This window comes from Lygodium microphyllum, chromosome 22, assembly GCF_053477565.2.
Source record: "Lygodium microphyllum isolate KBCC chromosome 22, Lygodium_microphyllum_v1.1.10, whole genome shotgun sequence".
Classification (NCBI taxonomy): domain Eukaryota; kingdom Viridiplantae; phylum Streptophyta; class Polypodiopsida; order Schizaeales; family Lygodiaceae; genus Lygodium; species Lygodium microphyllum.
The window spans coordinates 7,364,758-7,385,299 of NC_141156.1; positions in this window are offsets into that span (position 1 = coordinate 7,364,758).

Below are 20,542 nucleotides of genomic sequence, written 5' to 3' on the forward strand. Positions count from 1 at the left end.
AAGAAATACTTATCTAGGATAGGGAGGTGTACTATGATACTTGTGCCATCTTTGAGCATGAGATAATCCTTGCCCTTGATCTATCTATCAAAGAAGGAAACTGCAGTTTGGTTGGGCTAGTAGCAAGTGTCATTTTGTAGACATCTTTAGAGTGCTAAAGTTGACCCTAAAGCACCCTTTTCCTAATGGGATTACCTTTGTAACTCTCATTGGAGTGCCTATTAGTGTTGTGTGTATCATGACTTTTAATGTGTGCATTGATGGTCAGTCACCTACTACTAATCAACAAGCCATAGATGACACCTCCAAGGCCACCACTCTATCTCTAACATCAAGCTTTGCATTAGGATCGGACCTGATTTGTGGGATAGTATTGGCCGTTGGAGCTATGGGGGTTGCACTAGGTTTCCCAAATGTCAAGGATGGACTAGCTACTTTCTCATGGATCACGTTTTCTCCTTCTAATTGCTACGTGGGATCTTGTGATTGTGAATTTTTGATGCTCTAGTGATCCTATGTAACTCTCATAAGGAGGGAAGGAGTGATGAGGATAATGAAACCATTGCTTTGAATAGTGTTGCTAGGGCAAGAGGAGTAGAAGCCATAAATTTAGTGAAGTAGGTGGTAATTTCTATTTGCCCTCTTCTCTTTGTGAGGAAGTAGGTGCTTAGCTTGACCAAAACCAATTGATAAGCAACCCCCTTGCTTCTGTCCAAACATAACATGGCAACATTTTGGTTGTTACCATTTTGCATTGACCTTGGAGAGTTGACACAACACATGTGTTGAACATTTAGTCACATGTTAGGTCTTTAGGACTATTGTCAATCGCCTATGATCAACCCCCTATCACCTTCTTACTGATTGTCACTTCCCTCGTGAATGAGGTGGTAACATTGGTGAGCAAAGGTAGTAGGTGACAGATGTTTGCCTTGGCACTTGAATGGTAGCATCCTTGAGTAGATGCAGATCACTAGCTATCCTTTATCCCCAAGGATTGAATATTTGTCGTTTTAAAATTCTACTTTTCTAATACATGCATTTCTAGCCGAACTGGTGACCTAACAAAGGTATGCAAACTCTCCTACTATAATATCATGATTATCAAGATGTGTTTGAAAAGAGAAAAGTAGATATGCTTTCCAAGCATCAACCTTATGATTGTGCCATCAGTTGTGCAAGAGGGGGCTCAACTACTCTTTGGCCCAATTTAGAAGCTATCTTAAGATGAAATAGTGGAATTGGAAAAATATATTGATGAGAATCTAGCCAAGGGTTTCATATGACATTCAAAGTCACTGATAGGAGCTCTAAAATTAAATTAGCAAGAAGAAGAATGGCTCTTTCCTCTCCATATGTGTGTTGATTGCAGATGACTCATTAAGATAACCATTAAGAATCATTGTCCACTTACCTTGATCCCAAGACTCTTGGAGAGACTTGGAACAACAAAGACATTCACAAAGATTGATCTTCACGGGGCTTATTATCTTGTCAAAACAAGAGAGTGTGATGAGTAGAAGATAGCTTTTGTATGGCCACTTTGAATATATTGTCATGCTGTTTGGTCTCACAAATGCTCCAGTGGTCTTCCAACATCTAATGAATGACATCTTTCGTAAGTACTTAGATGTTTTTGTGGTAATATATTTAGATAACATTCTAATAATTTTCAAGAACGGAAAACATGGTAACTGTGAATTGCTTTTTGAGGTTTTTGGATATCTATATGTAGATTACACATCATTTGTTGATATGAAAAGATTTATGTAGTAAAAATGTGTAAGTTGTAACTCATTGTTTATAAAGAAAACCATCTCAAATGTATTATTCAACCATTTCACTTGGCATTTTTCTATTATGTGGTTACCTTAAGATTCAAAAAGAGCATGAGAATCATATGTGGTTAGTTCTTGATAAGGTGTGTGAAAATAGCTTATATGTTTAATTGAAAAAGTGCTCCTTTCATTAACCAAAAGTGGAATTCCTTGGATATATATTCCCTTGAAATGAAACCCCAATGGATGGGAAGACTGTGAAGACTATTCTTGAATGGGAAACCTCAAAAGTAGTTCAAGATGTACAATGCTTCTTGGGATTTGCAAACTTTTACCGAATCTTCATTAAGGATTATTCCAAAATCACCATGCCTTTCACTGATTAGAAAGAAATGATAAATTTATATGGAACTCTGCTACTACACAGAGAATGCTTTTCAAATACTTAAGCAAGCCTTCGAATAGAAACACAATTGTTTGACAAACACACAGACTGATAAAGAAAGATAGTTAGGGTGAGGGTTAACATAGAGACAATGAGCATAGAAGATAATGAAATTTGAATAATCAATAGATAGAATGCTCAATGTAGTAGACACACTATGTAAGGTGAAAACAAACCTCTCAACTCCCATGTCTCAAGGATTGGGGTAGAGAGTATGCAAAAGAGTGTGTCATACTCCACACAGATTCTAAAACATAGCATGCAATCTTCAATAGTATTTGAAAGTAGCAAACACAGTACTGTAGAGCTAGGCACGTAGCAAATGATACTAAAGAGAAAAATGCAAGTAGTATAGTAATGATGTGGTAGCCGTAGGCATCAAAGAGCCAGTTGAAGTAGTCTATGAGACCTTCATCCCCACAAAGTGAAATGTGAAAAGCAATTAACTTTTGTGGATACAGATGGCATTGAATATCACCTGAAGGTGGATACCACCTTCCAAAAGAGGAGTTGTTGGTCATACATGACCTTTTGAAGGAGAAATTGGACGTGTTTGCATGGTCGTATAAAGACCTGAAGGGGATTGATCCCACAGTGTGTCAGTATCATGTTAACCTAGAGCCTAATGCCAAGCTTGTAAGACAAAGACAAAGACAAAGGTGCATGAATCCAAACTACTCAATCTTAGTGAAAGCAAAGTTGTTGAAGCTCTTAGAATCTGAGTTTATCTATCCCCAATGGCCAATAGTGAATGGGTTTCACCCATTGTTGTTGTACCTAAGAAGAATGAAAGGCATAAGGTGAATTCCAAGACAAAGGAGGATCATTTCCCTATCCCTTTCATAGATCAATTATTGGATACAGTGGTAGAAAATGAGCTCTATTCCCTACTGGATGGATTTAGCGGATACAACCAACTCTAGATAGTAGAAGAGGACCAATCCAAGATTACCTTTACAACAAAATGGGTTACCTATGCCTACCGAGTGATGCGATTTGGGCTCTACAATGCCCCTGTGACATTTTAGAGAGTGATGATGGCCGCATTCAAAACTACATGCATAACTTCATTGAGGTATATCTAGATGATTTTTATATTTTTAGTCCTATCTGTATTATAGAACTGCAAACAATAAAACATAGATTTAGGGCAGACCTTGCAAGCATGGTGGAGTGGTTTGTGGCAAAACACAGTAGGGTAGCCAAGATGTCGTGGGCAATAGGGCGGCAATAGATTAGGTTGTACAACAATAGCAGGAGGTGAGAAATTAGCAAATGCAAGTTTGCAATAGTTACTAGTTGGTAGACACTTAATGGAAGGTTGTAATCAATCCCAAATAGCAGTAGAAGGCTAAACTGTAGCACCAAATGGTAGATAATAGTGCATAGCAGCACCACCAAGATATTCTCCATGTATGGGGTGTGAATAATAGAGATATGTTACTTACAAACTGCGAAAAACAATATTAAGTCTGAACGGTGGAAAGCTTGTCTATTTTTAGATGGATGAAATAGAAACTAGAAAGGGATTGTATGAGTCCAAGCCCATATTTTCTTTTGTTTTATCCCAAGATGCCCCACCCAAAGCAGCCAGGGCATCGAGCAAAGAATGTATGTTGGTTGCCTAGTGACCTATCAAGAATATAGAGGTGGTGGTTATCTTACCAAAAGAAAGCCTAAATGGTCATCCCACAGAGGCCAAGGCATAAGGAAAAGGGTGCCTATTGGCTACCCAATGTGGCCTATTAGGACATACAGAAATGGAAACCGCAATATACTTTGCCCTTTTTTTTGAAAGGGCATTTAACTTTTGTTTTGAGTTAGCATTAAGTGTGAGGGTTTCAATTAGTGTTCATCCTATTGAGTAATTTGTCCCTTGAGAAGAAAACGAAGGGATGATTGGACCCAACAAATCACAAAATGGATAGGCTATCTTGACAATCATTGGGTGCTAATGACAAAGAAATGTATGGGGGATACATAGAGAAGTAAAAAGGATAGGTGGAAGCAAGGGAGACTACCCTAAGCCATAAATATGGTGGATTCAGAGTTTGCCATTCTTTGATTGAAAGAGGGGATAATGTGCACGTATTCATGTTTACAAGAATAAAATGCCAATGCATGGGGTTATGAAAGAGTCAATGTAAATCATCATGCTCATGCAAAATGCTATGCAATGGTACCACTTAGAAATGCCCTTGTAGGACACAAGTGTCTTTTCATAATCATAGTCATCTAGATGATGCAAATAATGATACAATGTACAAATAATAAGTGTCTATGAAGTAATAATGAACCAAAATCCTGTCACCTTTAAGAGAAGAAGGATGTCCCTTCTCAATGTGGAAGGGAAAGCCAAAGGGAATCATCCTCTCCCCATCAATTCTAAGTAGTGGAGGAGGGTGCACCTACCCCGATTTTGGGTCTGAGAGCATAAAGTTGTGTGCATAAGGGGGGGAGAGAGCTCAAGTACAAGAAGGAAATCTTGGTTAGTAAGTTGCTGTACAACTAAGGTGCACTCTCTTTATACTTGAGAGTGACCTCCATGATATTTATATAGCCTCACAATGGACTAGGGTTAGCGCTTTCCTTGCCCTTCAGTTCATTCACACCTCACCTTCCCTCATGCACCTTGCTCACTCAGGTTTCCCATCCTATACTTCTAACACCCGCCCTCAATGCCAAGGTGGCATTGGATTACATTGCATGTAAATGCTCCCCCTTCAATGAATCAGTGGGATGCCTTTATAAAATAGGCTACAAGGATGCTTATGGACGAAGGCATTGGGTATAGAGAAGCTTCAAAAGTTTCGAAGCTTACTTGGAGTTGCAGAGATGCAGTTGAGCTTAAGGGGGAATGTTGAGATGACAAGCTCAACACATGCAGACATTGATGATGGACCGCCTGGTTAGATGGGTCCACATGTCTACACTTAGCACGTCGGTGGTCATTATGACTCTCACATGGCCACTGACTTATTACTTATTATATTCAGGTTATTACACCTATTTACAACTGGCATAGTTATAGTGCTAGTCGACTAGTGTAGTCGGTTATGCATTGTTTGACTTAGTAGGCCACTTTCCTTTATGTTGTATCTTATCTATACTTTGTGTACATTGTAAAGAGTGTGAAAGAATAAGAAGAAACCAGCAAGAAAACGTTTTGACCTCCATCTCTCTTCTTATCTCTTGAGTAAGCTTCTCCTTGTGCATTCTATGTGTGTTCGGCGTAGCATCTTGAGCAAGTCCCCCCACCACGCGATTCTTGACATATATTGATGGAGGAGTGCAAGTTAGTGTGATTACTCAAGCTTGTATAGAGCAATTTGGACCTAAATTTGGAGGTCAAGGCTTATGGTGTATCTATGAAGATCAATTCTCATGTTATGCTAACAAGGTTAGGGGCTTTTTTCCTTATCCTTGGTATTAGAGAGATATATATATATTGTAGAGGAACAGAGAGCTCAGTCATGTTCTCTATCCTCCATTCATTATTCCATTCTACTCTCCACTTACTAACCCGACTTATTGAATGTCCAACACATGTACAGCTGGAAACAACTAAAACTGTCAGTCGCACACACGAGCTTGAAGTCTCAACACTCCCCCTCAAGCTCAAGACAACTTCTACATACCAAGTAGCTATCAAAAAACACTGAACTTATCTTTACCCAAAGACTTGGTAAAGATATCCGCTACATGTTCATCTGTCTTCACATGCATAAGGTCTACTTTCCTTGCAAGATCCATCTCTCTGATAAAATGGTAGTGTACCTCAATGTGTTTAGTCTTGGCATGGTATACTAGAATTTTTGCCAGTACACTACTAAGATTGTCGCATAACAAAGTCATTGGGGCATTCACCTGTATGTCCAAATCAGCCATAAGCTTGAATAGCCATGCAATCTCCCATGCTGCTAATGAAACACCCCTGTACTCGCCTCAATACTATACAATGCAACCGTTGGTTGCTCCTTACTACTCCAACTAATCATTCTGCTTCCAAATCCAAAAGCATAATCACTCATAGATCTGCAATCATATGAGCATCCTGCCCAATCTGCATCTGTGTATCCAACTAGTGTCAAGGGCTTATCTTTCACATAGAGCAGCCCATAATCTATAGTGGACTTAACATATCTCATAATCCGCCTAACAACATCCAGATGTGGCTTCCTCAGCTTCTGCATGAACTAACTTATGAGCCCAACTGCATAACTCAAGTCCATTGGCCTAGTGATAGTCAAGTAGATCAGACTAACAACCATCTGCATGTACATAGTCACATCACCAATTTCAGCTCCAATGCTAATGTCCAACTTGACATTCAAATGAAGAGGTGTATCCAGTGGTTTACATTCAATCATGCCATATTTCTTCAGCATTTCCATGGCATAGTGTTTTTGCATCAGTCATAAACCATTTTCAGCCATGATCACCTCAATACCCAAGAAATACTTCAGTTCACCTAAGTCTTTCATGGCAAATTCAGATTTCAGCATCTACATAACATACTATATCCCAAAGTCATCATCACTTGTGATTATCAAGTCATCAACATAGATGATCAGCACTACCAAGCCTTTGTCTATCTTTTTTGTAAAAAAACTATGATCAACCCTACCAATAGTAAATCCCAAACTCTGCAAGTAATTACTGATCCTTGCATGCCAGGCTCTCGAAGCTTGCTTCATCCCATACAATACTTTTTTTAGCTTACATACATAATGCTGAAAATCGAGGTGTATACACCCTTCAGGCTGATCCATATCAACATCCTCTACTAAATCACCATTGAGAAAATAATTCTTCACATCCATCTACTGCAATTTCTAGTCTTTAGCAGCAGCCAATGCAATCATTTTTTGTATGGTTGCCATCTTGGCAACATGGTGGTAAAATGTTTTCTCATAGTCTAACCCATACAACTGAGCATATCCTTTAGCAACCAATCTGGCTTTATACCTCTCTACACTGCCATCCGACTTGCATTTAATTTTGTAGACCCATCTGCAGTCAATGGTCTTCTTTCCCTTTGGCAGTGGTACAAGATCTCATGTTCTATTTTCAATCAAAGCATCTATTTCCTCATCCATAACTGTGCACCAATTTTTATCCATCACTATTTCAACAAATGTAATAGGCTCTTTGACCTCTGTCACCTTTGTCATATAAGCAAAATGCTTCGCAAAAAAACCATTGTAAGTCAGTCTATCCACAGGGTACCTGACTCTCTGCAATCGGCTAAGTTGTGGTGCACTATTCGATTCCTCTCTCATGATGCAAAATGTACCTGTTCTGCCTAGTACCAGGCATATATACTATAGACTGTTAGCTGAGTCATAATGTGAAGTCATCCTACCAAGTGTCATCACACCAGATGTATCATCAAGGAATTTTTCATTTCCTTTGTTGTCCACCACATCATATCTCCCCCTCACTAACATAGTGGTGTCAGTGGGACAATGAGCCAGAGCTCCACAACCTCCCTCTCCATGGAGATACCATTGTACCACTAGGGCCTATCACTGCATGACTTTGTTGTGAATCAAATGTAGAAACATGTGTAGAAGGCATATCTGATGGCATTGTAGCCGGTGATGCATACCAAGAGGCCATCCCATCAAAGATGACATCTCAACTCACTGATGTATCCTGAGTAGAGGGATCATAGCATTTGTATGCCTTCTTCTCCTATGAATATCCAATAAAAACACACTTATGTGCTTTCGGATTTAGCTTTTTCCTTTTCTCATCAGGTATGTGCACATAAGCAAGATAGCCATATACTTTCATGCGATTAACATCAAGCTTGTAGCCATACAGCTTCTCAAATGGTATCATCTCATGAATACCTGCAGTGGGAGTCTTGTTCAAGATATACATGGTTGTCATAATATCCTCAACCCAATAATAGAGTGGCATACTCTTCTCAATCATCATTTTTTGAACAGCTTCCATCAATACCCTGTTCTTTCATTCAGCTACCCCATTCTGCTGTGGAGTGTAGCTACATGTAAGCTGCCTACATATGCCATTTTCAACCAAAAAATGTCAAACTCATTTGACACATACTCCCCACTGCTGTCAAATCTCAACCAAGAGATATAGCAATCAAATTCCTTTTCAACCTGCTTTTTAAACTACTGAAAAACAAAAAACACCTCATCCTTTTTTTTCAGTATATAAACCCAAGTATAGCGATTGAAGTCATCAATAAATGTCACATAGTATGTGGAGCCTCCCATAGATGCATTATGGGCTAGCCCCCACACATTAGAGTGAGCTAACTACAACAATCTAAGCCATCTCTCATCAACCACACTTCCCCTAACTCCATCTTGACCTAAGCACACAATAAGACCTCATTCTTTTCACTTAATCTTCTTCTCCACCATAGCTAAATCACTAGTCAATGGAGGACTTGGGGAGAGGAAAGGAGGCAATATCTCTATCAAGTTTCTTCTAGAAACTTTCTCCCCACCTCAAGCTGTAGGAGTGTGGCACATCAAGGGCTGACATTGGGCACATAGGAACTCAACATTGCATGTTCTCTAAAAGAAGCACAAATCTTGATAGTGTGGAGTTTATTAGGTTATTGCAAGCTGCAAGGGATGCAATCATGTGTGCCACCATAGCGATTTTGTGGCCCCCCAAGTGAGCTATCCAACCCTAAAATGGTTTCTTGAAATTCCTCCTGAGATGCTCATACAGAGCAAAACCCTAATTGTGGTTCTAGCTAGCAGCCATAGCCAGCAAGCTTCAATATTTCTCATCCCAACCTTAATCATCGACCAAGAAAGTCATGAATAATGATTCTAATCACTAATTAATCTTCTTTAGAGTTTATTCCAAACCTAGAAGCTCTTTCTTTTGGCTAGATACACTTAACAGACATTAAGAAGTCAACACTTCACATCCCAAGTGGTGAGGCATAAATTTGAGATGAGTGCTTGTAAGCACTAATGCTTTGATCTTGGTTTAAATTAGTTATGGAATATATTTTATAGCTTTAGGAGATTAGGATTTTTCATCTTAAACATATTCCCTAATTGCCTAACTATCCCCAGTCTTGATAATTGTAAGGCTATGTGTCAAATATAAACACATAGACCATTTCCTTCTCTTCATCTAATCTTATTTGTTTGAGTACACATCAATTACTTTTAGCATGCTACTCACTTGGATTAAAACATTATTTTAATTTCTCCTACTCTTATTGCTCACCTTGTAATGGATTAGACACTAACATTGCCTTGTGCAATTGATAAGACCTTCCTATCATGGCCTATGTTGATATGGAGCCTCAATTCCATAAGTTTGATGGGAGAGACTTTCACCCATGGCAAGTGTTAGTGAAATATAAAATGATGGAGATGAGTTACTAGCCCTTCATCAAAGAGACCAAAGCCATTGATTCATCCAACCCTATGGATGTAGAAGAAGATGAAAGAACCCAAGCCATAATAATGTTGCATTGGAGAAATCATTAATTCACCATATTGAGCAGCTTGCAACTGCAAAGGAGAAGTGGGATGAGCTCGAGAAATTATATACTACAAGAGGAAAGAATTCCAAAATCTTCCTCAAAATAGAGTTCTTCACCTTGAAATACAAGCAAGGAGAAGACTTGGGAAAGTTCATTTCCCAGATGAAGGGTTTGATGACTCAGTTAGCTTCAGTCCAAGCTCTAGTCGATAAAGAATATGCCATTCTAATACAAAGGAAAGTATTTTCAACTCTTGTCACTACCCTAACAAATGATGTCAGCTATCTAATCTTGTGTGTTGATATACACCAAGTCAATCTCACCTGCTAGTACCTTCTCTCTCACAAAGTGGTAGTGTACCTCAATATGTTTTGTCCTAGCATGGAACATAGGGTTCCTAGTCAACTGTATACTGCTCATATTGTCACAATAAATGACAACTGGACCTTCCACCTGCACATCCAAATCAGCCATTAACTTTTGTAGCCATACTACCTCACATGCTGCAACAACAGCACCTCTATACTCAACCTCTGTACTCGACAAAGCAACTGTAGGTTGCTTTTTGCTGCTCCAAGCAGCATAAAGGTGGCTTCATCGTAGTCAAATCTCTACTTTCAAAGGCAAGATGGAACTGGTCATAGCCATGCCAAGTGAATAGATAGCACGTCTAGCAAAAGCATGTGTGAACTCATCCACAATAGGTGTCCTGCACCAACATTCCGTATAGTGACTTGTTCACCAACTATAAGTCCTGCATGAATCTGAGTGTCCCATTCTTCTTGGGAACTATGAACCATCTATTAGAATATAAAGCTGAAGATGGTTCTAGAATCCCCATCTTGATCCACTCATTCAAAAGCTCCACCAATTTGGTCAAGTGAGCTCTAGGTACATATTTAGGCCATAGATTCCAAGGGACACGCAGAATGGTAAATATAACCATAGGCATCACAACCCTAGGATCAATGCAACCTATCTCATGCGGGAAAAAAGCAAAGGCTCTCACATGTTTGCTCAACATCTCCTCAAAACATCTCACCTCTGTTGGAAGTAAAAACTCTTCAGTCCCAATCTTCATGTCTTTCAATGTCTTGGCTGAAAACCTGTGTCCAAAACCTGCAAGATCTTGTAAAGGAGGCTACATAGCTACTCTCTTAATCATCTCATCATTGTCCACCAAAGGTAGTGGTCTTGCAAGTGGTCTGATCTTCTTGTCAATTGTCTTATATTTTGTCTGTACTCTAGCTTCTTTGCTACAACCTACAAATTTCAGCTCTTGTTGTAAATACCTTGGTAGACACAATTTTGCTGTGTATAATCACCACCCAACTCTTTTGATTGGAAAAAATATGTCATATATTTTTCAGACTACATATGAATAGCCCAACACTAAGGCTCATAGTTTACTTCAGCAGGTAAATCCTATTTGCTGCTATAAATCAGCACCTTGTAAATCTTTTTGCTAAAATATTTCAGCAAAGAACACTTTTTGCTGAGAATTCTTAGCACCCAAATTTTCTTACAACATGAAATCAACAATTTTGCAATACATTGCCAAAGAATGGACTTGTAAGACATATGATACTCTTGACTTTCTGTTTTCAATAATGTTGAAAGATCCTCCATAGTATCTGAGCATGATAGCCTTTCATAGAGACCATCTACACTGTCTTCATCTTGTAAAAGACCTGCAAGCTTCAATTCTTTTTCTTTTCTCTTCAAGTACTGCATGGAAACTCTAGGAATGTCCGTAATATGCTGAAAACACAAAGTACTTTCAGTAGACACTCCATAAACTCCTCAGGAAAAACTGCTGCTCTGCTAGGTGGCGAGAGCTTTCCCTGTCTCATACCACTATTGTCTCTCAAAGACAGTGGTACCTAACAAAAATTTGGCTCTCCTATCAAAAGAGGGGAATCCCTCAAAAAATCTTTACTCTGTTGATGGTTGACACAAATGGTCATGAACTAGATATCCCTCTTTCCATCCTTACTTCGAATCCATGCATAGGTAGATCCATTTTCCAGAACCTTAGTCTCCATCCGAGATTGAACAATGAATGGGTGCCCCAAAATAATAGGATAGGAATAAGAGTTTTGCACAAATAAATGATAAGTCTAATCTACATCTCCAATAGAAATCTTCAAGTTCGGACAAGTAGCATACAAATCTCATGCAGTGTTGTTGGCTGCACGCATGCACCAACCATGATCCACATCAACTGCCCATCTACTAGTATCATACAATCCACACACTATGACATTAATCTCGGAGCCATGATCCAAAAGAGCAACACAAGGGGTCTCCACCTCACCAAACTTGACTACCATCTCCATAGTCACACGAGCCTAGTGACGAGGCACCAATCTAGACGCATCATCACTCTTTGCATACTGTATGGGATAAAGTAAAGGCTGAAGAGTCTTCGTAGACCGCATATATAAAACTCCATTTGTAGACTCCTCAGTAATCTCCTCATCAGAACCAATCTCCTCAATATACAAGCCATAGATAATAGCCTCAGCAATTGCTAAAGCCTCTCGATGGATCATATCCTATGTCAGTTCTTCAATAATATGTTGTTTTTTTTTAATGATGTAAATGATAACATCATGAAATTCTCTTTTGGCAATTCCCAAGACTTCTCCAAGAGTGAATTCAATTTTGTAGTTAAGAATCTGATCCTTAAGCACCTTCTTCAAATTCGTAGTCACCTCAATGTCGAAAAGCAACTTGAATCCAGGTTGCTTTTTTGGCTTTGGATCCTTTGTCTTTAGGGCTTTTTGTTCTTCCTATACTTTTCGCTTCTGAACATTAGCCATACTCTGCTCTAGTCCTAAAGAAGAAGGATGAGAATCTGGACCACTCCTCCTAGTCACCCTCTTCGAACCTTCAGGCTGATCATCATATCTTTTTTACTTTCCCTCAACAAGTGCTTCGAATCCTTGAGATTTCACCATATAAGCATAGATAGAAAAGTCATCAACTTGATCATCCCATCCAGTCCATTTCTTGATCTCATCACCTATTGGCTGAAAGTTCAGATGTTGAAGCTTTCCCCTTTTTCTTTACATGCGAAGCATAGGACCATAAAGGAGATTTGTCCTTCGGCAATTGCTCTACTTGAAGGCTATAGGTAACAACTTCTCTTGCCACCTCTCACATCACATAAGAAGAGCATAAAAGAGACTCCTCTAACAATTTCTTCATACCACCCTTACCAAAATTTGGTTTGATCAGTTGCTCTATATCTCCAAAATATATAATCTTGTCTTTCTAGACTCCAACTTCATCCTTCTTGCCTCTTCAAAATCTTGATAGTCCTTCCACTCATGATCTGAACTATCACACCACATGCAAAGACAGACACGATCACTCTTGGAAGAATTTGCAGGAGTAGAAGAAGTTGGGGTTGAAACCGGAGCTAGACTAAGCGGCTGCTCCATTCTAGCAATCTGAATTTGTAGGTCTTTTAAGTTCCTTGATATCTCCTCCACCATATCTTTGACAATCGGTTTTACACTTGGTCTGACAACTGCAATAGGAATAGATAAAGGCATAGACACATGTTGAAAAATAGGAGTAGTGGATGGTGCAACATGAGAAGTAGGAGAAGTCATGGTAGAAGAAGACATCACTGGTGGTGACTGCATCCCATTCTACAAGCGAGCCTTCCATATCCGCCTCTTTGTCAGTGTAGAAACCGCATCGATAGCATCCTACCAATCCATCTTCAATCCCATAGACTGTGTACAATCCTTTAGAAACCCTCCCAACTCATCCTTAAGTGCAGGATTAGCCGCTATAAGAATAACTCCACTTTCTCTGAGTTCAAAGCTCTTTGCTCCAGTGCATCCAACTAGTTGTATTGCTCTTTAAACTTTTGCAACCAAAGGTAACAAGTCCTTTGTTGGGATGATAAACCCACTCTTTGAATGACTTTCATGTAGTAGCAATACTATAATCCTCTAAAAAATATTCATCTTTGAGCGCTTTCTTGAAAGCATCCCAGTTAGATCCTGTACAAACAGATTTGTCACTCTAACCCACAAAGCAGGCATGCCAAGATGTAAAAATAGTTGCTCCAGTTGGTCGGAACTCCGAAGAAGTGCATATGGCTTTCAAAGGCCTTAATGTAGGCTGAAACATTCTAGCCATCAAATAATTTTTACTCACTAACCACAGCCTTGATCGCCTTGGTTGCACCAAGCATATGCTCTTTTTCTTGATGCAACTGTCGTTGTTGATCCAATTGTTGATGCAACTACTGATTGCTATTGCATAGATAAGTGCATCTCCTAATTTTGCATCATAATGGTTGAAGAAAGAGTTTGTAATAAAGTCTTCATCTCATCGGTTGAAAAGGAAGAAACAATCGATGATGAAGGTGGATTATTCAAAGGGTCTCCCATCTCGATGACCAGAAGCGACGCTTCCATGTCGGGCTCACCAGATGTCGCACAGAATATGTGTGGGAGTCCGAGAAATTCTCTCGTCACAGGGACACTATTTGAGATGGAAGCAATATCAAGATCAATACAAGACAACAAATTTGATGACAAAGGTCTAGTATATTGTAGTTCTATTCAACCAGATTATAAACTAAAGTCCAATCAGGAGAGCTAAACCAATAGCCATAAAAGCAAAGTTGAGTATTCAATCCAAGCCAAGTTCTCCAAGTAGATAGATCTCCAGTAGCTTGCAAACGAACTTGCTTTCAATCCGTATGCCGAGGATGGTGTTTGTAGCAGCTCACAACTGCTATCAACTTCGTATTTTGGAATCCTTCTAGTAATCGATGGTTGAGCTAACTTCTCCAGGAAGAAGAGATGAAGATATGCATCAAGATACAATCTTTGGTCAAGTCACTTATGTGCTACTCTTGAGGTACTCTTGATTTGTCATGTACCTCTAAATTGACTGCTTGTCACTTGCAACAATTGTCTGGATACTTGATATAGCCGCCGCCATTCTTGAGAGGGCCTAAGAAGCCAAGTTAAAGACTTGCCAGCTGAAGATGAACCTCTGTTGGTCAGGAGGAATGCCCTCCTTATCTTGGATCTTGGCTTTAACCTTATTGATGGTGTCAGAGCTTTGGACCTCAAAGCTCATAATCTGTTTGATTAGGATCTTGACAATGATCTTCCTCTTGGCATTCTTAGAAAGCTTCCCTTTGAAGCCTTGCAAGAAGAAGCTCTTCTTATCTTCTCTTTGTGTAGTCGACTGTGCTCCTCCCTCCTAAGGTTGCAACTTGTTGCAACTTGTTGCCCTTAAAGAGCTACGAGAGAAAAGATTCAGCGTCTTGTTGTCTGCTAAGGCCTACAGTCATGCTGACCAGCTTCAATTTATTATCTGCATCTGCATTCTTCAAGTTCGATTATACATCTTGTTTCTTCGAGGTTCATACTAAATCACACCAACATGCTTTGACACACTTTCCCTAAAGATCAACAACCTCTTTAGGATAAGTAGGCTAATGGGGCCAATTAGCATTCCAGTCGCATAGTGCAGCCTGGATCTAGGATGAAAGTAATATAGCTTCACTCCAAGTAAAGCTTCTCATCGCTCTTACAGCATAATTGACCATGAGGGTGCACTCAAACCTCATATCCTTTGTCACGATTGCTCCTACCTATTTCACACCAATTGAAATCAAGCAAGACAGCCTTCACATTGGCCTTCACACTGGTGGCACAAGCATGAGATCCATGCACTTGATTGCTGATGATTATCAGGCCTTGTAGGAGGCACTTGGAAGCTTCTAAGAGTCCCAAGCCGAGCTTCTTGTTGCCTTTCATGATGACCCAGATTTTGGACTTTATGTAACGGTCAATCAACTTTGAGGGGAGAAGATGCTAGGGATTATTAGACATGGCTTGATTGAGATTTGTTATTCAACGCCCTTCTTCTCCAAGTTAATAATAGGATGATAACCACCCAAAAAAACAAGGCATAGTTCTCGCCTTTTCATATGCTTTTAATTAAAAAAACTTCTCATTCACTTCAAGTTTTTGCTATTTTTCATCCTCTTCATCAGCATGCATATATGCCCTTAGAAACCTTTAACAGTTTTAGCTTCTTTGTACCCTCCTCTATATACACTAAAAACCTTAGCATCTCGTGCTACCTCATCATGCTTTCCTCTCTTCTTCAACTGCTAGCAATAAGTTCTGCTAGCTCCGTAAATAAAGCTACTCTCACATAACCAATAGCTACCACAAAGTAAAGTGTGGCCTTAATAACCACATAGGCTAGGTAGTGCTACAAAAAAATCATGTCAAAGTGATGCTTCTCGTTTGCCATGAAAATCATATATATATCACCCCATCATTTTCTTCTCCAACCATAGCAAAAACACCCAATCTTTTCTATGGGGAAGATGAAGCATGACAGAGCCTTGGTCGCATAAGAATCCTGTACAAATCTGGCCTTCTCGCTTGTCTTGACATTAAACGGCATACACTAAAAACCCTTGTCATCATTTTAGAAGTTTCTGGATACATAAAGAACGTAGACACACAAGTAAGCATTCATATGAGCTACCACACACACAGACATACACGCGGGTTATTTGCACCTGAGTACTACTGAGCAAATACGAAAAATTTAAGATGGAACCAAGCAATCAAATTTTCAAACTAAGAGTTCAAACTGAACAAAAAATGAAAAGACACACACAACCGAAAACAAATTCCTAATGACGCTGACTAATGAGTTTGAATTCCTGGTGAAAAACTCCGCCCTCAGGTTCATAGTGGTGGACGTGCATCGTCATGACACCGTTATATGCCTTGCGTGGATTATGTCTTGGTTACAGATGTAGGAGAGTCTCTCACCTATGATGAGGCTATGCACAGGGGTGATTATCACACTCCTGGGAGAGGGCTATGCAATTTGAGATTGAATCATTGCATAAGAATCATACGTGGGACGTGGTTTCCTTGCCTAGTGGCAAGAAGACTTTGCCTTGCAAGGGGGTGTACAAGTTGAAAAGTACCCATGGCCACCCCAAGACAACATATAAGGCCAAATTGGTTGCTAAGGGTTTTAAGTAGGAATAGGTGTTTCCTTATTAAAGTCTTTTCTCTTGTGGTCAAGATGACTACACTGCGCCTAGTCCTAGCTTTGGTTACCTTGCTTGACCTGGATCTTTATCAATTGGATGTCAAGATGGCCTTATTACATGGGGACTTGCATGGTGAGATATACATGGAGTAGCCTAAGGGTTTTGCAAAGTCTGGTAAGAAACACCTAGTGTGTAGACTAAGGAAGAGTCTTTATGGTCTAAAGCATGCACCTAGGGAATGGTACCGCAAGCTCAATGCTTTTATGCAGTCAAAGGGTTGCAATCATAGTGCTATGGATCTATGCTTGTACACGAAGAAAGCTCGTGATGGTTCATTATTGATTTTGGGACTTTATGTGGATGGCATGATTTTGGCAGGGAAAGCTCATGATGAGCTAGATGCTCTTAAGAATCGGCTCAAAAAAAGCTTCGAGATGAAAGATATGGAACAAGCCTCTCATATACTTGGTATGCACATTATGCGTGATATACTTGGTATGCTCCATGTAAATCTCATCATGCAAGTCCCCATGTAGAAAAGTCGTCTTGACATCCATCTGGTATAAGTCTAGGTCAAGCTATGCAACCAAGGCCAAGACTAAGTGTAGGGTAGTCATCTTGACCACAGGAGAAAAGACTTCATCAAAGTCAACACCATGCTCCTGCTTAAAACCCTTAGCAACCAATCGAGCCTTGTATGCCAACTTGGGGTGTCCAGGGGTACTTTTCAGCTTGTACACCCACTTGCATGGCAAAGCCTTCTTACCTTGAGGCAAGGAAACCAAATCCCAAGTCTGATTCTTATGCAATGAGTCAAGCTCAGACTGCATAGCCCTCTCCCAAGAGTGACAATCACCTCGGCGCATAGCCTCATCATAAGTGAGAGGCTCTCCTTCATCTGTAACTAGTACATAATCCATAGAGGGTGCAAAACGGTCAGGAGGTTGTCTATCTCTAGTAGAATGCCTCAATCCAAGCTTTGTTGCCTGACCGACATCCTGTCTAACATTAGCTTGTCTAACATTTAGGCCATGAGCATCAGGTGATGCTGCATGCTGTCTAGCTAGTCGTAGAGTAGGCTGAATGGAAGTAGGTGGCTCCTCCTGAAAGATAACTCTGCGTACCTCAACCACTTTCTCAGGCTGCATATGCATTTTGTCCTCATGAAAGATGACATCATGACTGCGGATCACTTTCCGCGCCTGCGGATCCCATAGACGGTAACCCATCTCTCCTATATCTCCATAGACAATGAAAATACATTTGACACTTTTAGGATCCAACTTATTGCGTTTGTCCTTGGGCGGGCACATGGCAGAATGCTCACAGCCAAAGACACACAAATGATCATAAGAGGGGGGCTTGCTTGCCCATACCTCCTCTACAACCTGAAAGTCAATGCCGCTGCTAGGCGATCGGTTAATGAGATACACTGCAGTAGTAATTGCCTTAGCCCAATAGTGCTGTGGTAAGCCAGCCTGGCTAAGCATGCTATGGACCCTTTCCTAAATGGTCCTATTCATGCGCTTAGCCATACCATTCTGGGGTGGGGTGTAAGGGGCAGCGGTCAACTGACGCTTAATACCCCGCTTATCACAAAATTGCTCAAAAGCACGTGATACATACTCACCCCCATTATCTGACTGTAGGTATTTGAGACTTTTCCAAGACTAGTTCTCTACCAATGCAAGCCAACGCTGAAATGTGTCTAAGACATTGGATTTTCTCTTTATGGGATAAGCCCAAACCTTACGTGAGTAATCATCTATGAAAGTAACAAAGTGCATTGCCCCACTAAGTGATTAACATGGCATGGGCCCACATACATCTGAGTGCACAAGAGCCAAGGGCTCACCCATGCGTTTCTTACCAGACTTTTTATGCATATTTCGAGTTTGCATGCCATACAAACAATGATCACAAGGATCAAAATGTGAAGAGTCAAAAAGTGGAAGATACTGCAAAGCAAGGAGCATTTTCATTCCTTTAAGAGACATATGCCCCAAACGAGCATGCCAAAGGGATACATGGGGAATAGAACCCATAGACAAAAAATGATCCAATGTAGCTCCAGATACAAGTAAGGGATAGAGGTTGCCAGACTTGGCATCTCTTGCAAGTACAAGCCTGCCACAAGTAATCTTCCATGCAGAGTCTCCAAAAGACACAAAATACCTTGCATCATCAAGCTGTCCAACTAACATAAGGCTGCGAGTCAATGTAGGTACATGGTGTATATCATGCAAAACAAAAGAGCTGCCAGAAGGAAATTGCAGCCTAACATCTCCAATGCCCACAATGTCAAGAGACTTGTCATCACCAATGCGTATAGAACCAGACATAGGACGATAGGTATGAAACCAATCTCTACAGGGTGCCACATGAAATGACGCACCCGAATCCAAGAGCCAGCACTGTGCATACAAAGAATGTATCTTAGAAGTCGATAAGGCATCGCATGAAGAAGCTGCAAGTATATAATCATCATCTGAATCAGGGGCTTGCATGACATTAACCTCTTCTATCTTCACAGTAGACTTTGTAGGTACAATACTGTGCTCAGAAGACTTTTCCTGCACTTTTTCTTTTCCCTTTTCCTTGCGCTTATCATTGCGCATTTTATGGCACTGCAGCCTAATATATTCTGCTTTCCCACAATAATGACAGGTGAGATCAGGCTTTCGTTCACAGGACTTATTGCGACCATGTGACTTGGACCTGGAATTCTGAGAGTCCCTGTCCCTATGATCATTATCATGCCTGCCATTTCTGCCACCTCTAACGGTCAATGCATGTGAAGAGCGGGAAGCATCATTGTTTCTCCTGTTGATTTCCTCAATCAATAAAGCACTCTCAACATCTTTGATTTTCAGCCCATCAAGCTTATTCGTGCATATGGCAGTACAGAATACATCCCATGATTCAGGAAGGGTGCCAAGTAGAAATAACGGGTACAAGTTATCTTTGAACTCAATACCTTGTGACAACAGATTCTTCACGATAGCATGAAATTGACTGAAATGAGATGATAGGGATGACCCCTTCTTCGTGCGAAGGTCCATTAATTGCTTCAACCAATACATCTGTGACGCAGGACTCTGCTGTGCATAAAGCTCCTGAATTTTCTCCCATAAGTCCCATACACTCTGACTCTCATATTCAGCAACATTATGATGGACCTCTTCTCAGAGTGACAAAATAATGGTAGACTTGCATAGCTCATCAACTTCCATCCAAACATCATCATCCATATCCTTAGGTTTGACACCTTTAAAATACAAGGGTTTAATATGCAACTTTTGTACCAAAACCTGCCATATTTGGGACTTCCAATACCCATAGTTGGTACCATCCAACTTGGCAATGTTAAAGAGAGCAGTGTCTTTTAGATGACCAGCCATATTGTCCCAAATCAATGCAAAAAGGCAAAACTGTAGGTTGCTGTAGTTAGCAGAAGATGCACTAAAACCACTGCTAAAACTGGCTGAAAAAGTGGATTTTACCAAGAGAAGCAGCTATCCATCAAATATGACCAAGATAACATCAAATAGTAAGCATTAACCTCATAGAAGTGCTCAAAATCTGCAGATTTCAGCTTGCTATAATAAATGACAGATTTCAGTAAATGAGAACTAACTGTGCCAAAAGCGGATCCCAAGTCAATCATATACTGCCAAGACCATAACCAGCATCATGCGGGCATAACATAGGCATATGATAGTCAATAAGCATGAATCCAACACCCAAATATGTCATGA